This window comes from Cupressus sempervirens, chromosome 3, assembly GCF_028749045.1.
Source record: "Cupressus sempervirens isolate cs-2001-9-10 chromosome 3, ASM2874904v1, whole genome shotgun sequence".
NCBI classification, from domain to species: Eukaryota; Viridiplantae; Streptophyta; class Pinopsida; order Cupressales; family Cupressaceae; genus Cupressus; species Cupressus sempervirens.
The window spans coordinates 535,120,726-535,145,345 of record NC_143120.1 but is presented as its reverse complement, the minus strand read 5'-3'; positions in this window follow the sequence as shown (position 1 = coordinate 535,145,345).

Here is a 24,620-nt window from a genome sequence, read left to right as displayed (position 1 = left end):
TCAATACGATGAAGATCACTAAAGGTTGACAAAACCATATCCTCTATCTACTCCCTCTCTTTCAAGGATGCCTCAATTGTTAGTCTCCCTTTGAATTTCAATCTTTTTCTTCCTGAAATAACATTCCCAAAGAAAAAAGATCAAGGCACGTAGCTCTTATTGAAGAATAAAGATAAAAGAGAGAGACTACATTAATACTCATGGATGATAAATACTCATCTAACCATAAATATCCTTATTACTATTATTATTATTTCATTAGACATTAATAATGTAATAAAAATAAATTATATATATTAATTATTCCATTATGATAATTAACTAATTTTCTACATAACTTCCCAAATAACCATGGGTCATATGTGTTTGAATGTTCATCATTCATAATAACAATATATGTTAATAAGATAATATTAAGAGATAAGTATATTAGTATTAATATTTCATATAATAATATAATATATATACTTACCTTATATGAAAGGATCCTTGTCATTTTCAATGCTATTTCTTTCCTTGTAGTCATTGTTGAGTCACATATTTAACTAAGGTTGAGAATAATATTGAAACCCAATGCAATCACAAGGTTGCAATGAAAATGTCCTTGAGAACCCTAAGGGGATATACAATCTAAACTTCAAGTGCTTCATAATATGTTAGCTGATATATATATATATATATATATGGGTGTACTATAATGAATACTTTTGGTGGATCCACCATCCACATGGCTACCATATAACTATACAGTCAATCTTGTTGATCTATCTATGCAAATGGATTAAAGTGGAATAGTTCTATCATTTTGATGACCCTTTCCACTTAGTGTGAATAAGAATGGTCTAAGTTATAGACAAGTTTGTATACTCATAACTTTAATATTTACTTTGTCCTTATAAGATATGTCAGCACCAATAAGGGCCTGGCATTAAATGTTTGACTGAAGCATTAGCTTTGATAGGAAAGTCATGCTATGTGATATGTCCCATTGTCTTTTGGTATGTATATATTTGACCACCCGATTGCACTCCATTTTGATTCATCACTTTTGTGACTAGATGCATATCGCATACAACCAATTTTAATGCAACTCATTAATATCTCCATTGTGTATCTCAAGATGACACATGGTTTGCATCAAAATGGAAAATTTGGTTTTCTCTTTAACTTGAAGATTATGATTTGATGAGGATCACCAATCCACGAAGCAATAAATTTTGACTTCCAGTATTCAAATCATATCTTAGATGAAAAAAAATGTATAAGAAATAGATCACATGCTAGATTGTATTTGAATCAAAGAAGGTGGTAATCAGATCAATGAGTTGTTCAATTGCTGATAAAGATTTGCTAATGTATAGATGACACTAACTTTAGTGGAAGATGTGCTCTTATGTGGGTCATTGAATGTATATTATAGATAAAAAGAACTAGAAGATCTGCTCTTGTGTGGATCACTGAATGTATGTTATAGATTACAAGAACTAGTCCATGGTGTCATTTAGTGTAGATTGATTGTAGGACTATGATTGTATCACAAAGAATATGCAAATTGCTTAACTTAGAGAATAACAGACCTAGAGATCTAATAGTGTATCATATTTTCTCAGATGTTTGTCTGATGCACACTTGAATGACATAGGATGCTAAGTATTTGTTGAGCATAAAATGCTCTTGGTGACTATATTTTCTTAGACTAATGATTGGAGTTTGTTGTTTCTGATTCATGCTCTAATCATTGGCATGCACCATTTCTGATTTGTACTAACTTGATTACAACTAAATTATTCCAATTAGATATTTTATCTAATTCAATGTTTACCCTTCACAAACAATTCTTCCACAATTCTATTGTCCATACTTCTTCAATCTGCTATACTCTCTTCTTCAAATCTGTACATCTTATCATCCTATCTCATTATTTCCATTCAATATATATAAAATAAATATGTATATTCTTTTATCTCTTCTTACATACTCCTCTTTTATATTTATTTATTTTTCTTTCACACCTTGCTCTTGATGTATAATTATATAGATATAAATTAGATATTACTTTGATTATATTCTTTACACATTTTATTATCTGCTGCACCCTCTCACACTTCTTTACATCTGCAACCTTCACTCTGATACAATGCTAAGTAACATAGATATTTTTTGCAAATGTAATAATATTGCCATTGTTATAGATATATTTCAAATGTAAATTTGGATCTCATACAATTATGAGAATATAGGTATGAGAGAAGAAGACATGTCTTTGAAGAGACATGTCTCCAATGTTTAAAAATCATTAGTTAGTATAAAATAATATAACTAACCATAAGCATAATTTATACATCATTATATATAATTAATATAATATAATATGTGTAAAATATATTATATATATAGATATATATAAAGGAATATTTATATTATCATCAATAATGAAACTCATGATCATATCAATCTAACTGTAAGCACAAACTTAACATTTGGGACCACAATTTTGCCTAGGTATAGTCTCCATGAGTTGTTCATAGGTTCCTTTCTATCTTTATTTGTATAAAAATACCAAAACAAAGATCTACCATTTAATGGAAGGTTAGCATCACTACAGTCTTTCAATTTATTAGGAAAAATAGTCATTTGACCACTAGAAAAGGAACTGAGAAATATTTCTAACAACATCTTCTGCATTAATTTCTCAGTTTGTTCTTCCTTTAATTCTTTAGCACTAGTATCCTTCTTTACATTTATTTTGTCTTGCAAATTATAACCATGGTAAGAGAAGCTTGAATTTACTATTTTCTACAATTTACTGAGGACACCTTCAAACTTTCATCAACAACTTTTATCTCAACTCCACTCGAATATTTAGTATGAAAAGACTCATTTTTGCAAAAACAATTAATTCATTTTATTCCTCATTTATGTTCTATAAATTTTTGCATGTATATCCACCTTACAAATTATCCATTTTGTCACATCTTCTGAGTACTCAACTCGTAGTTTAAGTTATCATATTATTAATTTGTCCCTTCAAAATTATGAGAAATCCTTTTCTCTTTTTCACACATCTGTCTTGAAAACATCTTTGAAGTTGCAAATTTTTGGAATCTCGCAAGGCTTCTTCAAATGGTTCTCTAAAATCATGATTTTTTGAGCTTAGCTTTCTAGTCATTAAAGAAATCATGACAAGTCACCATCTCATGGACCTCTAGAAAGCTATCACCCATAATAGTGAAGTCATCTCTTTTTCATGGACCTTGTATTTCATCTTCTCTGAAGTATTGATATTTCACTAGTACATAGGTTCCTTATTTTTATATTTTTCCAAACTAGAAAAATGTACCAAATCAATTTTTTTTGAGAATTATTTTGTAGGGTCTATCAACCCAAATAGGAAACTTATTAAATATTTTATTTAAAGGGATAAAATCATAATTCTAGGGTTTAACCATAAGCATAGATATTTCTTCCTAACTAAAGAAAGGATGACACTATATCTTATTTATATCCCAAACCTCATCAAATTTAGCAACAAAAACCCTTTAGGAAAATGAATAATATGAACTCTACTAGTAAGTAAAGTCTCTTAATGTTTAGAAATCCATCTACATAAATTTGACAGAGAAGATCACAAACCTTTGAAGAAAATTATAGCCTATTGCAGAAGTATAGAGATAATGTGATCAATTTTATCCACCTACTAAAAGTCTAGAGTAATGAAAATCAATTTAGAGTTAGAAAAATGATTCCTTATAGAAGACAACCTACTAGAATAAAATTTTCATGAAGCCACATTAAAGGTGACCTTCCCTCCCCCACAAGAAGCCCTAGAAAAACTCCCAATGATGACAACAAAAGAAGAGATTGAAAAACCAATAAAAAAATTTACAATCAATGATCCATCATTTTACAAACTAAAACAAAAACTAGAAGTGGCTTTAAAATTGGATGAATAACCCCCAAAAAAATCTATAGATGAAGGGATTAGTGGATAATAAATTGACAAAAAAGTCAATGAAACATTTGTAAGCAACCTAGATCCAACTATAATACAAGTTCTAGCTGAATGGGATTACCTAGAAAATGGAGAAGAAATCCTAGCAATAAAAACATTAGAAGGAACCCCAACATTAGATGAAAAAGATAATGAGCCTAAAGGTTCCCTATTTTTTGAAGGAGAGAACTTATTAGCAATGCTAGGAGAAAGGGTTAGCTAAATTTTAGAAGATTATAGAGCCAATGATCCATCACACAACAACCCAAATCTTATAGAAGGAGATGTCCTAGTTGTAGAAGATGAAACCCCAACAATAGGAGAAAGAGTCAATGAAATATGAGTAGATTAAATAACTAGAGACTCTGCTACCTATATTGCATAAAAATGTAATCAAGGAAATAACACTAAACAACTAATGCATATTCCTACATGATTATGCAAACCTCAAAATAATGCAAGATAAACATGTAAATAAGCATAACATGAAATCACAATGACTCAAACTACTAATGCAAACCTCATGAAATCACCAAGTGATTAATGATTTCATATTATGGGATATGGTTGCTCACAAATCCAACAACATAACAATGAGGTATATGGTGCTTGTGGAAATGAGGAGAGAGCTCTCATTTTATAGGAAATGAGATGCAATGGATGGCTGAGTTTGAAGGGCTATGATCCCTCAAAATCGATGAGGTGGAGGCCAAGTAGACTCCATGTGGATTAGGGTTTTGACCATTCAAAGGGGGCAATATGCTCACACATGTGTGAGCAACCTTTGATGGTGACATGATCAATGAGGTGTGAGAAGCATGGCTTCTCACACATGTGTGAGACAACTTGACTCTCATGCAAGGGGACAAGTGTACAAGAGGTGTGATAAGCATGGCTTCTCACACATGTGTGAGACACCTTGACTCTCATGCAAGAGGAGAAATGTGAAAGAGGCATGTAAGACATGAGGGATGAGGAAAGTGTGAAAATCCCTCACACATGTGTGAGCACACACTTAGGATTAAAAGGTAGTTAGCAAGATGATTATGCAAAGCAAGCATGATTAAGGAAGTGGGCAGGTTTAGAATGATGGGTTAGGTTAGAGTAGTGAGGTTAGGTGAGGGTTAAAGGCAGGAGCCATGTGCTCAAATAGGATTAAATGTAATATTTAATTCCAAGTGGGATTAGGCAAGGATTAATTAAGTAAATGAAGTACTTAATTAAAGTGAATGGGTTAGAATGCAAGTGGGAAGGCTAGGATTTAAATAAACCTTAGTTTATTTAAATCAAGGAAAGAAAAACATAATTAAATAAATGTAAAATTTATTTAATTAAGGTAGGAGAATTAAATAAATAATAAATATTTATTTAATTGGTTAGGAAATGGGTTTTGGACAATTTTAGGTGTCTACATTTTGCCCCTCTTTGATTTAGCATTAGTAATGTTATATCAAAGAAGAATAAAATATAGTGGCTGGGAGGATAAGACTAGTAGCATGATGCCCTAGTCATGGAAGGACGAGGAAGGATGACAACAAGACTAGTAGCATGATGCCCTAGTTATGGAAGGATGATGAGGGTGGAAAGGTATGCTCCCTCGAGAGGACATGCGAGTTAGGAGAACATGAATGTTCTCTCAAAATGGATAGGTGGATGGAAGGGGGTTATGCTGCAATGGTGTGAACAACCTAAGTTTGATATTGTACTCAACACTGTGCACCAAGGTATGAGGAACCAAGATGACAATGTGTCAAGTACATAAAAATAGGGGTCTAATACAACCATATGCCTTATGAAACCATGATATGGAAGACCATGATTCTTGGGAAAATAGGATGCAAAGACCATGAGAAATGCAAAAAATACTAATGCATACAAGTAACAAGAAATCATGCACGAAAAACCAAAAGCAAACCAAAACCTTGCCCCTAGTCAAGGTGAAAATTCATTAATGGATTTATTGATGAAGATTGATTAAGGATGGCAAAGCTAACGATAAGCGTAATGCACATCCAAGGAATGGGAAGGATTCATCCCATGATAATTTTTGAATATGGTTAATGGATTATCAGTTGAGTGGGTCAAATTGATGAATTGATTAAGGATTGATGTACAAGATTGCAAGATTAGATTGATTGAATTAGTATTGATTGCACACTGGTTGAGACTTTTTTTTGGATTTTTTGATTTTATGGAGAAGTTGGATGAATAGATGAAATTGAAATGCAATTAGAAAAATGAACATGGATAAGATTAGAAGAATGATGGTGATAGGATGAAGAATGATGAGAGTAGAATTGATGTGATGTGAACAGATTAGAAGAAGGGAAAATTGATTGAAATAGAGGATAAATAAATTTGATTGAAGTGAGTGGAAGAATTAGATTGAATGTGATATGAACAAATGTGGGATAGAATGAATAGAAATGAATTGATTGAATGAATGTGTGAGAGAATGGATAGAAATGAATTGATTGAATGAATGTGCGAGAGAATTGATAGAATGGATAGAATGGATTGGGACCAATGACAAGGGAGAACCAAGGCACGACAAATGGAGGAAAAGCAACGGGATTTGGTGGATGAAAAGGATGGTGAAAGGATATGAGGGGCCAAATGATATGGTATTGGACAATGCAGAGCCAAGGATCATGTTTCAAAGGAGCTCAAATGCCCCATACCTAGGATAAGAAAATGGAAGAAAATGTGGTGGGAAAGGATGCATGAAAATGGAAAGATGGAACAAAAGCTAGTGTATGGAGGAAAAGAAGGCATGTGCTCTTCCAAAGCATGTATGAACGTTTTGGTATTGTGCCTCTAGTATTGATCATGAGCATACGTTTTGGTATTGTGCCTCTAGTATTGATCATGAGCATGGGTATGAAAGAGGAATGAATAAGGGATATGGGAGGGAGTGTATGAAAAAGGGATAATGATATGAAGGATATGGATGAAATGTGGGATATGAAGCAGATGAAATGGAAGTGATAACCAAGATCGAGGTCATATGAAAGAAGGATGGAAGTATGTAGGAGTATGGAGGGAAAATGGATGAACCTGACAAGGACTATGGAATGTAAGATATGGATAACATGTCAAGATCAAATATATGAAAGAAGTATGGAAGTACGTAGGAAAATGTGTGGATAATGCACAAGAGATATGTCAAGTGAGCATATGGATGGATGAAAGGAAAGTGAAAGTCAAGATCAAAGATGGAAAAGGATAATGAATGGTGGATGGAAGCATGGAAGATATGTATGTAAGTGTAGTATGGCTGGAGCTTGCCCCCAGTGTAGAGTGCAAGTGGAACAGGAAAAGTTAATGGAGGGATAAATGGAATTGAAAGACAATGGATACATGATAGGAGAATGAAGGGAGGACTCAAGCATCTATTTTTCATGGATGGTATCCCTTGATATTTTTTTATTTTTTATTTTCAAGGAATTCTTACTATTTTCTCCTAGATGTTGGTAGGGTAGTGAAAAGAAGGATGAAATGGGTTGGGGAATGAAGGTCAAGGACTTATGAAAAGGTTTGGATTAATGGGGTGGAGGGGGTGGGAGAAAGACATGGTTGATGGATGCTAGGTTAGAAGACTTATGGATGGGTGGATGAAGCAGATGGAAAGATCGTCATTGGCACACACCTTGAAGGGTGATGGAAAGGAGGAAATTGTGGAGGATAGGTAGGAGAAAGTTTGGATTTTGGGATATAGGGACCCAAAATGGAGGAAGGAGATGATGGATTTAGGATGGTGGATTTGGGTATATAAGGACCCAAAATGGATTTGGAAGATGGAAGCATGGATGATTTATGCATGAGGGAAGCCTTTGGAGTAGCCAAATTGGATGTCATTTGGAATCTTTCTTTGAGATTCATTGCTACATTAAGTAGCTTTGGAATCCACATAATTTTTGCATTTTTGATTTTGAGCCTTTGTGGCCTTTTGATTTTTCTTTGGATCATATTTTTCTTTTCTTGGACATGTATTTTAGAGGGGACATGTTGATCCTTGGGATTTTGTGTATTTTTGACTTTATGCTCTTTGTCTTTACCATCCAATGTGCTTCCATTGGCCATGGTATGGGTACATGAAGGTAAAGGTGGTGGAGAGCATATAGATGGTGAACATTGGAAGGAATTCAAGGATGTGTGCCTTTGTTGATCTTGACTAGAACCAAGAGGGAATGAAGTGGAAAACATGGATATGGTGGATGGATGTACGTAAGGACCCAAAATGGAAGGAAAGGATGAAGGGTTTGAAGGTGGAACATAAGGACCTAGAATGGATGGAAGATAAGGACCTAGAATGGACTTGGAAGATGAATGATGAGAAGCTTTAGGTTTGGAAGGAGGAATTTTGGATTTCAAAGGAGTGGAAGGCATACCAACATCTTGAGACATTATTTCTTCAATGGGATACTTATTATTTTCAACACAAGATGTGAGTCCATTTATATGGGGTTCGTGAGTGGATTGGATAGGTGTGATAGGGGCATGCAGAGGATTAGGATCATGAAGGGGATTATGAGGGATAATAGGATCTTGGGATGGAGTGGGATCATGAAAGGAAAATGAAGGGGTACTTTTATCTTGACTTATAAGAAGATCATGTAGTGGAATGCATGGATCATGAGATGGAATAGGATCATTGAATGGAGTGGAGGGAATGGAACCATGAGATAGGGTGATTTGATCCTGACATGGAGGATTATTAATGGATGGAGTGGAAGGTATTTCTTCATGAAGTAGAGGATCTATGGAGGCTAACTCTTGAGATGGAATGGAATTGGTGGTAAATGGAATGCCTTGATCTTGATTAGGAAGGGGGTCATGAGATGGACTAGGAGGGATAAATGGATCTTGAGAGATAAGGGAACGATGGGATGGAGAAATGCTCAGATCTAGAGGAGAAGAGGAATCTATAATGTCATGCTTTGGAGGAAGGTCGCAAGATGGAATTGGGTGTATGACTTTGGGTGATTGGCTCTCTTCATTTTGAATTTTAAACTTAGCCAAGAAGGATGTGAAAAACCCCTTATGAGGTGGGGATGAGGTTTTTGGAGGATTAGGATTGTGTGAAGGTGGAACTATAGATAGGGGATTAGAATGATGGCTTTTGGCATTGGGATCAAAGTATGGGGAATTGCATGGAGGATTGGAATTGGCTGGGACATGAGGACTAGGATCTTCAAAACATGGAGGAAGAGGACACATGGCATGGAAGGTGGACTCTTTCTGTTGACTTGCTAAGAGATAATTCTTTAGTTGTTCCATTTCCATGGCAAGGGAATTTGTGTTAGAGGGATTGTATGGGCTATGAATGGAAGCATATGTAGATGAAGGATAATGAGGTGGATTTCCCTTGTCAAAGGTAGAAGAATAATGAACATGAGATGGATTAAAGTTGGATATGAAGTGTTGAGGATGGATTTGATATGCAATTTGAGCAGGAGGTAGAACTCCATATTGTCTTTGAAGATTGTCAACCATTTGATTAAGAAAATTCAGATCCATAGATGTTAGAGGAAGAGTGACAAAAGATTCAAGGATGGATGGAATATGAACCTAGGACTAGGAGAAAGCTTGGACTTTGTGTTGATTTGATTTGAATTGGATTGGACTAGGTATTGATTGAATTGGATTGGATTTGATTTGATTTGATTGGATATTGATATTGAGATTGACTAGGGTTTTATTTGATGTGATAAAAACCCTATGATATTGCAAACAAGTGAATGTGGGATTTGAATGAAAGTCCAATATTCACAAAAATGCTGAAAGTCCAATATTCACGAAAATGCTCCTTTGTTCAAAGTAGTTGATGTGATGCAAAGTTGAATTAGAAGGAGATGTGAATGAAATTAGAAAGATTGATTATGGATGAATATGTAAATGGATTGACATAGAAATTGATTAGAAAAGAATGAATTTGACAAGGGATTGGATTAAGAATCATGAGGATGAATCATTGAATGAGGGAATTGGATCTTGATGTGGATTATGAACCATGATTAGGATGAATATTAGGAATTAGACTGAATGATTAGGAATACAAGGAAGTGATTAGGATGATTAGAGATGATTAAGATGTCAAGGAAATGGTTTGAATGATGAAGACAAGAGATGTATGAGGGTGATGACTGTGATGGAAAGAAGAAGTGATGTGGAATTGATGTGGACAACTTGACTAAGAGGTCTTAAACCAAGACTTGTTTTTGAAATTTTTTGATTTTTTTGGATTTTTGAACTTTTATGATTTTTTTGGATTTTTGTGTTTTATGATGTTTTTTTATTTTTACGTTTTATAATGTTTTTGGGTTTTCCAAATTTGGAATGCAAAATAAAACAAGGAAATATATACAAGACAAGTTCAGATGGTGTTTGTCCCCTTTGAATGGGGATTTTTTTGAACATTCAAGCACATAGAACACACCAACAAACCTATAATGTTGCAAAAAGGATGTACAAGGATCAACTAGAGGGCATCCTCAATATACGCAAGGTACGTGAGGCCCAAATTTGTAGATGAAAGAAAATACTGCCACACAGCTGGGGGGAGGCAGTAACCCAAATCTCCTCCTTCACTTCCCAAAGGTATAAAGTTCTTTGGGGCTTAGCCAAGAGTGATAATATTTTACTTCCAAGAGAGGTGTCTTTTGATTCACCTCTCGATTTTTATACTCCGCCAGAACATTGGAGTTGAGGTCATCCCAAGGGGTGATGAAATCCCTAAGCAAACCTCCTAAAAAAAAAATAAGACCACTTATTTCTTGTGCACCCAAGATCACCCGAAGGTGCGAGGGGAGAGAATACGTAAGTGGCCTCAAGGTTTAAAAAGACACTCGTTCTTTTCCAGTGAAGCTTTAGGTTTTGTAATCTACTTTGAAGACACACATGTTTAAATCATACAATGTTTTTTTGAACTTGAAATGGCACCAATGTAAATGAAAAATATAGATTTGTCAACAAGAAAGTAAAGCGAGTGTGTGTAAATGAAAGATGCTGAAAATAAAGTCAATTTACTTTATGGCATTCAAGAGTGTGTGACTTCATTTTAAGCACCAAATCCAAATGTGTTCTAGCCTAGGCATACATGTCAATTTTAAGCACCAATTCTAAATGTTCTCTAGCCTAGGAATACATGTCCATTGTTCCTTAAGGCATTCAAGATAGTGTGAGTTCATTTTAAGCACCAATTCCAAATATTTGCTAGCCTATGTCCATTCCCTTAAGGAATTCAAGATTGAAATTGATTGTTTTAGCGTTTAACCATGCATTCAAAGATGAGTGTTTAAGCATACAAGTTCATTTCCAAAACAAATTCAAAACCAAAAACTACAAGCAATATGGTTAGTGAGAAAAATATCCCTGCAAACACAAGTTAGGGCAGCAAAAATGTAGGACAAACGTGAAACAACCCTACAATGAAAGTGTTAGCACAAAGTTTAAATTTTGACAGGAAAAATAGAGATCTAAACAACATCAAAATCTAGCAAAACTAGCACCATCACGATATACTTGAAATTAGCTTTTCGATGATATTTCATTTTGCAAAAACGGAGTTCGTATGCTCAAGTTATGAGCAAAAAACCAAAAGCTGCTCCTTATGGCCTAGAAGGGCATGTGGACTGCTGATGTAGTGATGATGTCAACAATGTATGAGCAAAAATTTGACAGTTAAGAGCAAGTTAGGAATTTTTTTTTGTTTTTTGATGTTTTTCCTAAAAAAAAGTGAAATCTCTCACTCTGCCACATTGCCTCCCGTGGCCACAAAAGGCCTCCCTATCCACCACTCCAAACCCCCTCCATCTCCGCTGCTCATACACCTGCAACTTGCTTCCCCCAACCTCCACCAGCCATCCACCTACTCAAAAACATAGAAGAATATAAATTTAAAAAAAAAAAAAAAATTAGATTAAATTTATAAATTTTCTTTTTCTTTTTTAAATAGACTTTATCTTTTAGTCAACAGAATATCCAAATTTCACTTTTTTTTAGGAAAAACATCAAAAAACAAAAAAAAATTTCCTAACGTGCTCTTAATTGTCAAATTATGGCCTAGAAGGGCATGTGGACTGCTGATGTAGTGATGATGTCAGCAATGTATGAGCAAAAATTTGACAGTTAAGAGCACGTTAGGAATTTTTTTTTGTTTTTTGATGTTTTTCCTAAAAAAAAGTGAAATTTGGATATTCTGTTGACTAAAAGATAAAGTCTATTTAAAAAAGAAAAAGAAAATTTATAAATTTAATCTAATTTTTTTTAAAAAAAAAAAAATTATATTCTTCTATGTTTTTGAGTAGGTGGATGGCTGGTGGAGGTTGGGGGAAGCAAGTTGCAGGTGTATGAGCAGCGGAGATGGAGGGGGTTTGGAGTGGTGGATAGGGAGGGCTTTTGTGGCCATGGGAGGTAGTGTGGCACAACGAGAGTTTTAGCATGGGATGAGTAGTGGGTTAGTTATGGGTGAAGTGGCAAAAATGGTAGAGGCAGGGACTACAAAAGTGACTTCGGCGATGATGGTGGACCAAGCCAAGCTATGGAGGTGAAATCGACGATGGTGGTTACAGGCTGCGGGGGAAGAGCCTATGGGGTGTAGCAAAGGGAAGTTGAGTGGAGACTACAGGGAGGGGTGGAGGAAGTTGCAATCGCGAGAGGAGGAGGTTGTAGGGTGTGAGGTTTGAGATGCGACCGCGGGTGGGAGGAGGTGGTGATGCAGTGATAGTTGAGGTGCTAGCCACATGAGAAAGCGATGTCTGTGGAAAGAGGCGGAGCAGGGTTGTGGGCCAAGTGGCAAGAGGTGGAATGTGGCATCACTCGCGGAAGGGTCTTTGGTAGAAAAGAGAGCACAGGGTCTTCGGTGGACACAAGGTCGAGTAGCAGTAGATTTGGACTATAGCAGCTAGTGACAGGGGTTTGCAAGGCTGCAGGACGGGAAGGCAGACTAGCGGCAGTGGTGTTATGGGGGGAGCTATCGCGGTCGTAGGGGTAACAGTCGGTGGTGGGGAAGTGGCGTGGCCAAGAAGTGGAGCTCGCCAAACTCATAGGGCAGGTGGTGGAGAGCGGTCGCAGGTGGACAGGAGAGAGGAGGTGCCTATGAGGTTGCGGGTTGGTGGAGCCACCTGCGGGGGTGGAGCTCACAGTGGTGGCTGCGGGTGGCTGACCCTACAAAAAGGGTTTAAATTTTTTTTTAAAAAAAATTTGTTTTTGTTTTTTTGATTTTGTGAATTTATCTAGACTAAGTTCTAACACACTTTTTTTTTGTTGTGTTTTTTAAGTTTTAAATTTAAACTTACAAATATGAACTAGCTAATATGTACCCTATTTTTAAAAACCATTTACATATGTAAAGAGCAAAGCATAAAGCAATTTAAAAAAAAAAAAAAAAAAACATAGATAACATAAAGCAAAAATAAAGGAAACTCCCCACCCCCCCTGCCCCCCTTTTTTTTATATAAACTTTTCCCAACCTACTTATTTGGCAACAAAGAAGGAATATATATATTTTCTTCTATTTTCCCTAATTAACGAAGCATACGTAATGTATATACACTCCTACAACTTAGAAAAAGAGAAACAAAAAAATAAAATAATAATAATAATAAATATAGGGTGTTATATGTCAAAAAAATTCCCTTATGCACTCCAAATATGATGATGGGCTTTATGGCTTGATTAGGCACTCCTCATGAAACTTGATCTTCAAATGCAAGTCTTCAACCTCACAAAGCTCATAAAATACTCAAAAACACATTAGATCGTTAGTTCAAACCCGTGAAGTGGGTCCCATCGGGTGTGCCAAAATGTGTGCTAGAAAATGTGACCTGTTGGGAGCATGAATCAACAAACAAACATTAGTTCAAATCAAAACATGTAACAATAATTTATCAAAATGAAGAAAAACTAAACTAATGCTTGCTTGAGTTTTGCAACTCAAAGTAGTCAACAAATCAAGTCTTCCAGCCACCTCTACAGCTCAACAAAAGCACCCATGAGAGGCCTTGTTGGTGTGTTAAGATGGAGGGTATGTTTGGTGTGCTCTCCCAAACAAAAAAATGGAGTGAATCTGTTAAGTGAATATGAAAATGTGAGTGAGGATGCAATATGATCCTAAACTACATGAAATGAAGAATACTTCAAGAAATGGATATGGAGAAGGCCATACTTGAAGGCATTCAATGGTGAAAGTATGAAATACAACAAAGAAGCTAACCAGATATGCAAGCTAGACTAAGATGTAAATGAAATGGAGATGAGAAAATGCATATAAACTAGACTAATAATGCAAATGCAAAGCTAAAACAACTATCAAATGGTTAGTATTCACCTAGAAATCTCTATGAAAACTAAAACTACAATGAAAACCGTAGCATGAAAACTCAAGACTCAAAATGGCATGGTAACAATGCAATAATGGGAGATGCCAAATGCTTGAGACAAGCCCTCTATTTATAGGCTTGAGGGAGGGCTTGGTGAGGTGGCATCCATGTAGATGCCACATAAGGTGACATGCAAGCCATGCAAATAGTCAAAAATTCAAAGTTTGCTTACACATTTTTGAGAAAACTTGAGAATAAGAGTGAGAGACAAGAGTACAAAGGGGAGTGTGTAGGCATTCCATCTCACACAGGTGTGAGCACACTCTTGGGCTAATGAGAGGGATTAGGAAGGAGATTAAGAATGATTAAGTGGGATTAGAGAAGAAGTAGGCTTAAGAGGATGAAAATTATGGTTATAGGCTAGGCTCTAGGTTAGACTTAAGATTAAATTAAATGATATTTTCTTTAATCATGGGTTTAGAGAAATTAATGGGATATGAGGGTTTAAATAAATAAAATTTATTTAAAAATGGGGAAACATGGAGGATCATGTGTTAAATTAATTTAACACATTAAGGCTAGAAGTATTTAAATTAGATTTAAATACTTAAGAGAATGAACTCATTTAATTAATTAATTAATAATTAATTACTATGTCACGGGCAATATTAAAATTAATTAATATAGTGTTTAGGGATGATTTTAAGCGTCTACACTACCAACAGACGAACACTATCACTAGTAGAGACAATAAAAATAGGAAAAACATGAGAACCCCTAACAAGGACAAGAGAGTGCTTGAGAGCTATTTGGAACCACATTTTAGTTATAAAAATGAATAGTAATGATAAAGTAACATTAGCAACAATTCCTATTTATATAACATCTAGGATGAAAATAACAAAGAAATTAATTACTATTTTGGAAGGGTATACAAAAACATTCATATGGGAAGACTTTTACAAGGTTTAGATTATTCCATTGATAAAATGAGAAATTATATGTCATCCTCAAGGAAAAGGAGGGACTTGGTTAAGAAGAATGAAAAAATATAATGTTTTTTGTGGCACAAAATTATTGTTGAAGCTTTATAGGGAGCCAAAAAGATTATTTTATAGAATAATTTAAGAAAAACATAGATGACAGATCACATTGTGTGGTCCAATGTTGATGCAATATAAATACTACATAGTAAATCCAAAATTTAATTATAAAATTTAGATGATGATGATGATCCTTGAAGAATTTTGACTATGGATTATTTGGGTGGTGGATCAACAATCTAAAAATATTCTATTTGGGAATTTTTTTTTGTTATCATAGATCATTTAACATGGAAAGTAGGCAACAAAAGTAGATCCAAATTTTGGCATGATTCTTGGAATGACGAGGAATCCTTGGTTTATTTGTGAAATATTATGGTCTGGTTGGCATAAGTAACAGTTGAGAATTCATAGTAGACTACACTATCAAGAAATGAAGACCATAAGAGAGGGTTATAGATGGATTTCAATAAAAGTATTATAGATCTAGAAAATAAGAGAGTAAGACTAGAGGAAATACTAAATAACTTGTTGATTTCTCTTTCTAATTTTGAGGATGAAAATATGTAGAGTATTCATATATAGAAATTATTTTGTCAAACATGGATGTAAAATTCAAACCTATCATAATAATGAATCTGATTGGTCTAAACGAGTGTACTAGAATAAGAAATTATCACTGAAGAGGGGCATTCATGTGGAGATTTTTTCATGGAAGAATTCTCACTGGGGACATATTAGTCAAGATTGGTGTTCAAGTTCCAAGAATACATCTCTTGTGTATGAAGGAAGTGGAATCAAAAAATCATTTATTGATCAATTTTATATTTCTTCAAAGTGGTGGGAATGTTCTTTTATGTCTTTCTATGATAGTGTGGAGGACATGATTTTTTTTAGAGTCATACAAGTTTGTCCTAGGGAACAATAAAAATGCACCTGAATGAAATGTGGACCATATATTCATTTATGTTAGTTTTGTGCTTATGGAAAGAAAGGAATAGACTTTTTTTTCTAATAAATGCCTATTACAGGAAAAAGTTCTAGTAGATAGAACTATTGGTTAGTAGTTTGTTCTCCTATTAGATTTTATATCTTGACTCTTTGGTACTCAATTCTTGGAGAAACAAAAGGATGTTTACCAAAAAATGGGTCATTGTACGTATTCTATCACTACCCTCTTAATTGATTAGGTACAACTCCCTATGATTTGCAATGATATGCAATGAATATATTTTTATATGATCAAAAGTTATGACATTATAAGCTCTTAACCTGAGAGAAGTAAAGGATAACCAAATTGTTTGTAGGCACAAACAATTCAGACAAGATGATTTTGAATAACCTATCACACTCAATGGAATGACTATAGTAGATTATCTTGATGTTTCCGACTCTTACTTCTATTCTAAATGGAGATGTTAATCACCTAAATACAAAGAGGAATGAGAAAAGAGATGCACATGAGGGAAAATGGAATTGATTTGACTACCAAATTTGAGTGAAATGAAATTCATAAAGTAACTAATAGATTCATAAAAATCTATCCTTCAAATTCCCAATGAAACTATTTAACATGATAATAAAATAGCAAGAGGGGAAACATAACCATATGCAAAGAAATAAAATGGAATTACCTTCACCATAATCACCAAAATGAAATGGAATCCATATGATTATCATAGAATCACCTATTATTGTCTTTCAACTCCTAATGCAGAACTAATCTATGCATGGGCCACAAAACTAGATAAGAAAATAGGTTAAATGGAATTATAGACCAATTCACCATCAATTTTTCCTCCCTTTTCATTATCAAATGAGGTTACATTTATAGTTTGATATTATCTGTTCTTAATTTTGGCAGAGCAATAGTCACATAATAGAAAAGGAAATGAGAATAAAATATGAAATTATCCAATGATATGAGCATGTGAAATCTTTTCTATCAATGATTTTGAATCTGTGATATTTTTGAACACACCATAATTGTTCATCTTCTTGTGATTTCACAAGTCTTGTAGAAAATCACTATTTTCTTCATGTTCTATCATTTTGTGCCAAACCTACATATTTCATATTCCAATGGTCACTATCTTTTCAAATTCTAGTTGTTGATCTTAAATTAATGATCGACATTAAAATGTTATGACCTTCTTGTATATTAAATCCCTTTGTGGGTCCACGATTCCATGTGTTGAATCATCACTTTCCCACATTGTCTAAACCTTGCACATCTTCAGAAAGTGGGAAAATGAGTTCCATAGATCAAATTAAACCAGATGATCCTACAAAACTAACTCAACTCTATCAATGTTAGAGAATCTAAACAATCATAGACTATGGCCTCAATTCTAGCAATTCACTTTTGCAACTTACAAACTGAATTTGGCCCCACAACTCCTTGTACTAAATCATTACTTTCTTGCATTTTTAAACCTTGAGCATCTCTAAAAAGTAGGAAAGTGACATCCATAGATCTTGTAAGATCTAATGGCTTGCAAAAAAGACTATAACTTCATTATTTAATTTATGGTGTGTGGGTCCATTTTCCAACTAGGTGCATTGTGGCATACATGTGGAAGTACCTTATTGACCAAAGAATTTGATGTTGAATTATTTGTACCCCATGAAAATTCATGATTGAACTATACCATGTGGAATAGAATGGGTCCTAATGAGACCAGAATATGGTCTATTTTGTCATTTCATTTCTAGTTTAATTTGCAAACTTTCTAAATACTTTGATGTTAAAGAACATGATGTTTATGATGATTTTAGACAAATGTGTGCATAATTAATTTTCATGATCAAAATGAATATGCTATGAAAAGATGCCATTTAATTACAACATAGTGAGAATGATGCTTTTTCTTCTTTAGCTAGGTTGGGTAGTTCTCCTGCAGTAATGTGACATAGGGTAAAATAATTTAGATAACATGTTTTGAATAAGTCTTGATGTATGTGATTATTTTGGAGGCGCTAATTTTTTGTAGATATAAAAGCAATGTCAACCCAACCAAGTGGGAGTCAAAGAAATTGCTTGCATTAATAGACTAGCCTTGAGTGAAGAAAATTTAGGGGTTTTGAGCTCCCAAATTACTATTCTATTTGGCACTAGAATTAATGCACTTGTTGTGATAATTAATGCTATTATTTGTTTTAGTAGTTGACAAGTCTTGAATCTAGGAATTTTGTTCCTAGTTTTTGTTTTAAATAACTAGAAGTTTGTGTTCTAGAGGTGCTAGGTTTTAGTTAGTCATTTTTCAATAGAAAGAAGAAGTTACTGAGTTTTTATGTACCAAATATAATCTTGTTGTTCATCAGTATGTACATTTTATTGTTATGAATAGAAAGATCATTTTAGGTTTTCATCTCTGAGTTATTTTACTTCACTTCTCCATGGGGGCCCACATAGGGAGTGAACTAATTAGTTAGTATAGGATTTATATTTAGTTCATAGAACCAGAGTAGACTCTACTGTTCCTGTAGCCAAATTAGTGGACTGTTCCTATAGCATAGGTAGTTGAAATAATTCTTAGTTATATTTTCATGCTTTATTAAAATAGATTTGGTTCTCAGCTTTAGTATAATTTCCTATAACTTAAGCACTTGAATTTTCGTAGAGTAGTTCTTAAGTTGAGATAAGTTTGAAGCATATATTTTGCAAACACCATTTCAAGTTTACATCCTTGGTTAATAAATTTAATGAGTTCAAATGAGTTGGATAAGAACCACTTGAGATGTCAAATCTTGGGTTAAGCAACCCATTGCAATAGGATTTTGATCCCTTTCTTTGCCCAAGCAAGTCCTTCCATGTACATGTGTCATGTTGTCACTTCCTTGCATTGTCTAAAATTTGTGCAACTTTGAAAAGTGGGAAAGCAACATCCATAGGTTGTCTTTGATTTGACAGTCCACATTATGTCACTCAATTACTATGCATGATTCAAGGAAGGTCCCACCTCAATTGGTTCTTGTAGATAGGTTTCAGCTTGTTGCTATTTCGCATTGGTTGTTCCTCATGCAACTTAAAAAAGTGACAAAGTAGTGGACATCGAGGCTTGTAAGATCTGACATTTGAATGCATTATCTTTTTATTTAATATTTAAATGGGACCCAATCTAATATGTAAGCATTTATATTTTTCAACTGGCCAACAACATATATTTTTCTATTTCTTTGACTTTTGAATTTCAGGCTTTGCCACCTTTGACTGTGTTCTTCACCATTTCTACATTTTTTAGTGTTTACTATGTATTCAAATCAACTGATATTGGTTCTGACCTGTGCTTGTGATCTTTATATTAATCTTTAGCCCCAATCTTCAATGTTCTCTACTATATTTGATTTGTATATGCTTGTGATTTTTCCATTCTACCTATATTACACCTTTAATGGAACACTTGATCATAGAATCAGGGTTTCTTAGAGATTTGTAGGAATTCTTTCATGAAGAACTACTTCTCAACATGAATCTTTTCCTTCAACGTCATTAGGAACAAGAAAATATGAATTAGTAGATTATCCAACCTTCTTCTCATCAGAATGATGCATAACAATCCCTCCAAATGCTAATCACCTAGCTTTGGACTGATTCATTGCTCACATGATTTACTGCATTAGATTAGATCAAAGGAATGATGAGAAGAAAGATTATACTATAGGTAATCTAGACTCAGACTCAAGACATTGACACTTGACTTGACTCAAATCCCTATAGCCAAAATATAGACTGAAACTTGGGCAACAAGAACTAAATATTTAAAAAGTTTTTAAAATCCTCTTAGGAAAAGAGAAATTATGATTTTACACAATGGTATAAGGATATACAAAATATACTAAGGGCTCAAATATCAAACTAGCATGATTAGAAACAAAGGAAAAATATGGTAGAATTTTGAATTAAAAAATTCCTATATAAGGGAGGTTCAAACTTATATTTAATGGGGTTGCTAAAGTAAATTAAGAGAAGGTTGGGGTTGGATGTATAGTGATAAATGAGATAGAAGAGTGCATATGGGATGTTTAAAAAAATATTATTTTGAAAACAAATATGGAAGCAAAATTTGAGGTATTAGAAAAAGGTTTTTGGTTGTCTTTAGACAAAAAAATTTAATATTCATGTCTTGAAGTGGATTCCCAAATTTGTGTCAATTTGGTATGTAAAAGTGAAATTAGGCATCATAAGTTAGGTTTATTTATAGAAAATATTAGAATTTATTTGGTTATTTTGGGTAATGTGTCCTTTTCTCACATTTTCTGAGAGGCCAACCAAGAAGCTTATTTATTATAAAACGTCATGTTGAGTATCATTTTTATGCAATGGAAATGACAAAAATATGAAATAGATTTCTCTCTTGAAGCCTAATGAAATCAACTCCTCGAATCCTTTAGGTTGTTTTTCAACCACCTAGATAACTCAATAGGAGAAAAATGTGATTGTTCACAAGGATGCCTTCGTTGGTTCGAGAATACTACAATGATGACACTATAAAATAATGAGAGATACAATGATTTAATATTTTATATTTTTATGCACATTTTAATGTGCAACTACAATGAATTTCCTACATTAACCATATTTTTTTTATAATGTAAAGGGAGTAAGGTAATGAGAGATTTTTTTTTTTTTTGTAGAAATTGAAAACCTCAATGCACATAAGCTACTACCATAATATTTTTAAAATTAATTTTTTAAAGGAATGAGAGGGAAAAACCATGTAGCTAGGAGCGACATAACCATGGCTTTGTAGACACAATCATCTAAGGAACTTTTCAATGGTTTAATGATGTTTCATAATTCAAAAAGTCATGCAAGAACTACAATATACACACAATTGAAACAAATTATAAATACACTAACATAAATTTCCATTCCAATTCATCATAGTAGAGGAATTCATAATAATTATGACAAACTCCAATAAACTAAGATCGAAAAGCATCACATACAATAAACAATTAGTTCTTCCATCATAAAAAATATGAAGCAAAAATTAATGAATATGCTATATTCTAGTAGGAATAAACACACCCAAAATAGGAGCACCAATTGTATACTTTATTACACACCCACCCCTATTATATTATACAATCTTTCTTATATAGATAACCAACCTCAAATTTGTGTTTTTTGGAGGCAACATTTCTCCCATGCATTAAATATGAAAACAATGCATTTTGATATACTTATATGAAAAACTAAGTCCTAATATATTACTAAGTGGAGTTCACTTATTTTTATACATTTATTATGTACTTGGGATCATGACATGAATAAAAAATTGAAGAAGAAGAGAAGAGAAGAAGATGAAAGTCTAGTTGAAACTGATCTTCAAGGTGTTGTTTGAACTCCACTTCTTAAAACATCAGTTGTTTTTCTTCTTTGCATTATCCCTTCATACAAACACACATTGATAATTCAACTTAGACTTTTCTTATCTCAAAACATGGCCAAAAGCCTTCTAAATTTGGAACAAGCAATGAAAAAAATGTAAACACATTTCCAACCATAATCATTAGAACTATCAAAATTATAAACTACAAAACTACTACTGGGATTTCTTTATCATTTTTTGGGGGACCCCTTAAATGTTTTTTTAAACCTTTCAATGATGGAAGTTCCCTTAGATGGATTTGGCATTGCTATAACTTTGAGCCTCTTGATTTATTTATTTCAAAACTTTTGTAATTTATTCTTTGCTACTTCTAGTAGTTTGATCTTCAAGAAAATATCTCTAATTTTTCCCTTATTTTGGAAGAGTCATCTTAGATCATATTCTTGTGAGATGGATTTGAATGATGCTTTGAACTATTGAATAAACATGCTCATCAAGCATAAGTTCATCCTCTAATTATGTTCATATATTTTGAGGGTCATCTTTCTTAAAATCTTCTTGATCTTGACTACCCTCTCTACTACTTCATCCTTCTCTATCTAAAAATTTGAAAATATCTCCATAAGGTCCTTGGTCCTAGTGCCAATATCCTTTACCCATCCTTCAAATTTACTAAATCTTCTCTACTATACACTTCAAGAAGTCATTGGAAACTTTGATTCTTTATTATTTTGAGGTTGGACTTCATTTCATTCCAATCATGCACATGGTTAGTGATGCTATATTTACTCTCTATCAAAGCTCTTAGGTTGGTTTTATTCCAAAAAATTAATGTAGCAAACTCATTACTTATTATATATAAATTGTGCCCAAATCAAGTAAGTTATATCACCATTGTAAATAGGTATTCAAGAAATAATATGGATGAAAATGATCCCCAAATTACTTTTTGAGCATAAATTTTAAATATGCTTTAAGATTTCTAGGGTCAATGACACCTACAATCTTAGATACAAAATATTTTAGAGGCTAGTTTTGCTCTCAGAGGGCCTAAATCTCCATTTCATCTAAACCCATGCACTTAAAATAAGTACTTGATCTCTATATTCATTAATTATTTTCCTCCCTCATGTGTGGGGTGACATAGATCTATCTCCTTAATTATAAAATCTTTATGAGTCAAATAATTTTTCTTACTAGGTCAAGGAGGTACGATAATCTAGGCCTCCAGCTACCTAAATGATTTAATGTCTCATTAGACATAATATAGGTATTCATGATAAATGCTGGTAGCTAGAATGTCTATCCCAACATCACCATATCAATGTCCTCCTTGATTGTGTTTATCCTCCTCCTTGGATGAATAAACTTAGAGTTTCATGTAGGTTTACCAAAATGGTCATATCTCTAGTTGAGATACTTGAATTCTACTTGTAGAAGGAGCCTTTTTAATCTTAACTTTATGAAGCTATTCAATTTGGATCACTCCAACTATAGGAATGGAGGGAATATCTAATATATCTAGCATCTATTATTCGTCCACTTCCATCTCCTTTTCTACATCTTTCTCCATATCACATCCAACCTCTGTGGTATTTGGGAGTACCTTTTCTTTAAGGGATGGAGAAGGTGGGGTATCAAGGCTTCTTGCATGGATTTATTCTCTAGTAAAGTTTAAGAATTATTTCCCTTAGGCTCATCCCTTGTAGGCTCTTCGTCCTTCCCAATTTCTCCTTCCTCCAAAGTTTAGTATTATTGTAGCTTCTTGCAAAAATACCCCATACTTTCCACTGGAGTTTGGGAAAATATTTTATCAGTAATATTTGGAGGAATGACTTTAGGCATTTTCACTTTGGGGAGGTGCTCAACAAGAATTTGAGTGGGAGCCTCACTAGAGGGAACCTTAGCCTCTATTTCTTCTTGTTCTTTTTATTTCTCTAGAGAGAATTAAAAATCCTAAAGATAAAATCCATCTTATCCAAAATCCTAGCCAAAACTAACCTCCTTAGGATCAATAAATTCTTCTATCTATATTGGATCTACTTGTGATTGCATAAGGATCCTTGTCTAAATTCTCCTTCTTTCTTCAATTTCAATTATGCATTTTCAAGTCCTTTGGAAAAGGGAAATATCATCTTGAGGATCTTTACCTTCCTCACTAATTGGCCTAATTATTGAGGGATGTATAACACTATGCCTCTTTCTTCTATATACTTGGCTACCCTTAGATGGAACAATAGGAGAGACCACAAAAGGAGTCCTCTTCTTAGACTTATTTGGAGTGTCATTTTTAGGCTCAATATCCTCTTCCTAATTTTGGTCCTTTCTTTTCTTTCTCTTATCTTTCTTGTTAACCAATTCATATGCAACCTCCCCCATATGTGTATACACTATTTTTAGCCTATGAGGGTGTATAGGTGCCTATATAAGAATTTCCTCCTTCTTACCCTTCCCTTTGTTAAGATTTTATGGAGAAGGTAGACACAAATTATTGGTATAGGATTGAGCTTAAAAGGATTTGATATCCACCTAAGAGTGAGATCTCTAACATGTGTGCACTTATGATCAATTTCATCATTTTTAAGCTTATCAACTTCAGAATTAAGGATAGGATAATGGCACAATAGGAGAGACCACAAAAGGAGTCCTCTTCTTCTTAGACTTATTTGGAGTGTCATTTTTAGGCTCAATATCCTCTGCCTAATTTTGGGCCTTTCTTTTCTTTCTCTTATCTTTCTTGTTAACCAATTCATATGCAACCTCCCCCATATGTGTATACACTATTTTTAGCCTATGAGGGTGTATAAGTGCCTATATAAGAATTAACACCTTCTTAACCTTCCTTTTGTTAAGATTTTATGGAGAAGGTAGACACAAATTATTGGAATAGGATTGAGCTTAAAAGGATTTGATATCCACCTAAGAG